The 5148-nt window shown below is 39.2% G+C and overlaps 1 long non-coding RNA gene across 1 annotated transcript; it reads left to right on the forward strand.

Annotated features, from left to right (window-relative positions):
• Window positions 1-1876: 1876 nt before the first annotated feature.
• LOC103809309 lies at window positions 1877-4047 on the forward strand. Its single transcript, XR_624795.1, has 2 exons — window positions 1877-2034; window positions 3220-4047. It is a non-coding gene; the product is annotated as an uncharacterized LOC103809309 (long non-coding RNA).
• The last annotated feature ends 1101 nt before the right edge of the window (window positions 4048-5148 follow it).

The raw sequence follows: 5148 nt of genomic DNA on the forward strand, positions 1-5148 counted from the left end.
TTCATTACACATCTGGGACTTACTTTGACAACCACAAGTGACATGAGATGAATTATCTGTTGCTACTTCTGCTGTCAGTTGCCACCTCTCTACTTAAACTTCCAGTCTTGCAAATACCAGAATAGTAGTGCTAAATTTTTTATTTCTGTCCTTTATACCCTCCTCCCCCATAATTGGTATAGAGGAGCAGAAGAAGACTTGCAATTTTACTATTGCTGTATAAGCCTTCTGTAAACTCAGTTACAGCACTTCTGATGTTAGTAATTTTTGCAACTAAAAATATGCTGACACTGTGTTCGGGCATTGGAAAAGAGCAAATCTGAATGCGTAATATTGTGGTGAATATGGGAGATGTTTGATGCTATATTCTGGCCAAGTTAATCACTCATGGAATTAGGTTTTTTTATTTTGCTCGGTTGACACGAGACATTAATCTCATGTCTGTGGGAAGGCATCTTTAATGCCAGAAACTTGATCAGAGGTACCCAACATTGCTCTGGCATCAGAAAAGATTTTGAAGGAAAGCTATCCGTTGACAATAGACTAGCAGAAACAGACATTCGTTACTTTCTTTTTCTTACATAATGAAGAAATATCTGGATGATGATTTTCAATTCATGAAGTATATTGAACTCTGTACTGCATTCATGAATATAAATTGAGCGGACGTGACACACATTTTTCATATAAAGATGACACAGAGCTGCTCCTTCTGGTAGTTCGCCTTTGAAACATGCTTATTCTGAGAACATTACTACAGAGTTAATAGTGCACTGCATAACTGCATGTTAAAAATGCAAGTGCTAAAGGATACAAAATGTCTTAAGGAGAAGTTATTCATAGATTTGTAATATGTATGACTGACCACATTTTTCAAGGACAGGATCTTTTTGCATCTTCCTTTCCTTTCAAGCTTTTTCTGCAAAATCCTTCATTTCTAAATATTAACATCAGCCAGCCAACCCATTTGCATCCATCAGCACTCATTCTCAGGCTTGATCGTGTTGCTGCCAAACAGCACGCCATTCATGCTTCACTTCCCATCCATGCTTCTGCTTCATTGGCAGCTTGGCCCTCCAGATCATCCAAATTTTGCCCATTTCTCAGTTAGTCCTAGAGGAGCTGCCCCAGTGGAAAACCTGCAGCATTGTGGTGACTTTGAACATAGAGTTAGTTGCAGGTTGAAACAGAAGCATCAACTTTTGATCCCTGCGCAGTCACCTGTGTGTCAGCAGTGTTCCTACTGTGCAATGGAGGGGACCAGACACTCCCTAATTTATGATTTCCCTCCTTTGAAGAAAATGAAACTAGTAGGGTGAAATATGACCCTTAATGTACTCTAATTATAAAAAACCCTTGCAAGTAGGAGCCAGTGTGTATATAGATGCTCTTCTTGATTAAATAAAGCCTTCTCTGTTTACATCATGCTAGGGAGCTGCATTACAAGAAAGATAAGAGGGTAAGATAAGAAACATAACCTGAAAGAAACTGTCAGATAAGACTGAATGCCAACTGGTATCCTTGAAGTTGCTGGGACTTTTGTCTCTGAAGAAGTAACCAAAAGACAGTAGCACCGAGTGTCTCTTCAGGGCTTTACGGTCCTGTGCCGCAGTCAGACATCCCTCAAGGTGGTGGTCTCTGCCACAGAGTTGAAGAGCATAATGAAAGTGTGCTGCCTGCACACATTAGCCTTCCAGGGCTGTCAGCTCTCAGTATTGCTTTATTGCCCTTCAAGTTTCATTTCCAGTAATGCCTCTCTAGATATAAGCAACTTTTTGACTAATGCAGGGAGAAACGATGGGATCATTTACTGTTCCTTAGAACAGTTTTAATTTTGCTGCTACAAACAACAGGATATTTGAAGACATCCTTTTTCTTCCAGGTTACCAGCCTGTCCTGCCAAACCAGCAGCAGGGGTTCCAGGGTCTCATGGGAATGCAGCAGCCGCCCCAAAGCCAGAACCTGATGAATAATCAACAGGGAAATCAGGTGCAAGGCATGATGGTGCAGTATCCAGCCATGTCGTCTTATCAGGTACTTGGGAGCTGTAAGGACAGACTGTTCTTCTTGGAGAGTGCTTAACTGAATTAAGTTTTTGTATCACACAATGGTCTTATAACTTCATTCAGACAGTGTGGCAGGAGGCCTCCTGATGAATATGCTTCTAAGTCAAATTGGTTCCTTTGCTTCCTGTTTACATAGTCTTAGTAGTCCTGATTTTCATTTTGAATTGGGAATACTTAAAATTAGCTATTTATTACAGCCTGCAGTGAGGGTAAAATGTCACAAAGGATGAAAGAATTAGAATTCTTCATGTGAAGAAAATTAATTTTAAAAAACATAAGAATGTTATTCATTTCTTCTTTTTTTTTTTTTCTTGCCAGTGCAGTACTGTTCCCTGTTAATGAAGTTGAGGGTTTTGCCTAATCCACTTAAAAATTACTCATCTGTGGAGATTCCTGCCAAGGATCTCACCCTGTCTTCTATAACAAGCCGTAGCCAGATGGCTTATTGTTTACTGGGTTTTGGGGAGAGGGAAGGCAGTGGCTTGATTTTTACCAAGTCCATTAAGTTACCCAGACTTATTTCCCCAACTTTATACCGACTTTCTGTGAGATATGCCAAGAGCATGTGAGAGGTGGCCTGTGCTTATGTTTCCTGCTGGTCCCTCTGGAAAGTCAAGAAACTAAATGACATCTAATTCATTTTAATAGATTGCACTGATTGAGCAGCCATTTGCCTTTTCCCTCAGCTTCTCTGAAAACACTACAGCAACCTAGACAGAACTGGAGGAATTGCTTGTGGGTAAAATTTTCCCCTTACATCTTCAGAATTACCACATTGAAAATGTGTTTTAAAGACTAACAATTAAGTTAAAAGGTTAGACCTTTTAGATAGCCTAGATATACCAGGGTCAAGTCTTCAGTTTGCACTGATCCCAGAATTTCATATGCCACTAGGTCATGGCAGAGATACTTTCTAGACCTCTAGAGGAGGTAATAACGACTAGATCATGACAGAGATAGGAGCAAAGGGAATTCTCTTTAGTCCTTCTCTAGCAAAAAAATTGCTCAGGGATGAGAACAGTTCTGAGCAGCTGAAAATAACACATTTTGGCAGAAATTCAGGTAGAAGGAAGATAGGGATACTGGGAACCTACTTTAATTTGCTTAGTAATTGTTATCTTTTTTTTCTACGTCTTTCCATATTCCTACCTAGGTGCCAATGACCCAGGGTTCTCAAGGGTTGCCGCAACAATCATATCAACAACCAATCATGCTACCTAATCAATCAGGTCAAGGAACACTTACAGCCACTGGAATGCCTGTCTACTGTAATGTCATACCTCCTGCCCCTCAGAACAACCTACGGTTGATTGCCCCACACTGTCCCTCCAATAATGTTCCAGTTATTTCTGCCAGCTGCAGGACAAACTGTGCGAGCATCAACAATGCAGGGTGGCAGGTCAAGTACTGACACTGTGGCTTAGAGTGGATATATGAGGATAGCAGTGCATTATTTGACAAGTAACTCATGGCCTTCAAATGAAGAGGAACACAACAGGATAATCAGTTGAGGACATAAGTACTGACTATGCTCAAGTGATTTGCTGCTGGAAAAATCTGTAAAAAAAAAAAGTAAAAGTAAAATAAATTTTGAAAAAAAATGTTTGCTGGTTAATGGTGCATATTTTTGTCATGTCTGCTAGGTATGCCTTTATAGCTTAGCTAGTGACATGAATTCATTGAGGTAAGATTTTTTCCTACCACTGAACACCACTGTGTAGATTGTAATATCCCCGATTCGGACTAGTTTTGTACTTTGTGTTGAGTTTGTGAAGCTAAAAGTATTTAAAAATATAATAAAATCACATTGTACCAAAGCTGTAATGGAAATGGGAAAAAAAAAAAAGAAAACAAAAAGAGAATTACTGAATGGAAGGAATAATTTATATACACTATAGAGTTTTTTTATGGATATATACTGTATTGTAGTGCTTAATCACAATAAAGCTATTTGACCTCATGGAGGAAGGTCATGTTTCTACCACCTGCTTGGTCTCCTCTGTTTCTGAGTGAGTGAACTTCCCTTTGGTTCTGCATTGTCTTGTTTCAGATAAAACTGATGGGGGAATAATTCTTAATGGCCTTACAGGAGTTAGATGAGAAGGTAACATACCTGTGTCTCAGCATGCAGTACCATAACAGCTAAGATCACTTAGAAATTGTGGCACAGTCACCCAAGAAGTATTCAATGAATGATGTACCAGATTATCTTAAACTAAGTTTGTACTTTTCCAATCCCTAGGACCAGTAACATCACAAACACAATTCACCACTGCTACAAGCCTCTGCTAAGCCATACCTCTTCAAGAGGCCATACAAGAGTTGTATATTGGAAGACATAGTTATCCCATGATATCCCATCTACTGTCTGGAAGATCAGTTGCTACTTATGTAGCAACCACAGTACCCAGCAGTTCTTCTACATAGAGATACTCTACCCAATTATTGGTACTCCCGCTATAAAGCCATTTTGCTACAAGAAGATGACCCAAGAATCTGGTCCATCATGTTCAAGTAAGTGGCGATGAGCAATATATTTGGGGGTCTGGCTTTTAAACCACAGTGGTTTACAAGAAATTTTTGGAACTTTTTTCTTAGTCATGTGGTGTTTCTCATTATTATGTCCACATTCACTCAAATTCCTAGTTTGTTCTGATAGATTATTCTTGATTCATAAATGCTGCACGGAGTTCCTCATTTTGCTTCCATTGGAGACACAAATATGTTCACCAGACAAAAGTCTGTGTCATTTTTCACTTAAGATGAATTTTTGATCGATTTTGAACACCTTTACAATAGGTATGGGTTGAGGACTCTAGAATTATGCATACACATTATGAAGAAAATGAGATCCTTCTGTGTGTAAAATCTGTGTCATAATATGATTTTACGTACACCCAAGATGACAGCAGTCTACAAGGTCCCTGACCATTGTGAATCTGAATGTGAAACAGCCTGTATTTTACCTTTAAGATAGGCAGGATTTCCTTTACACTCTTTAGCGGTGGAAGCTACAACCCGTATTTAATCATTCTTCTTTTCTATGCAATGAAAGTGCTCAATCTTTCAGAGTTCAGTCTTT

The sequence above is a fragment of the Acanthisitta chloris genome, unplaced genomic scaffold (genome assembly GCF_000695815.1).
Source record: "Acanthisitta chloris isolate BGI_N310 unplaced genomic scaffold, ASM69581v1 scaffold22689, whole genome shotgun sequence".
Taxonomy (NCBI): domain Eukaryota; kingdom Metazoa; phylum Chordata; class Aves; order Passeriformes; family Acanthisittidae; genus Acanthisitta; species Acanthisitta chloris.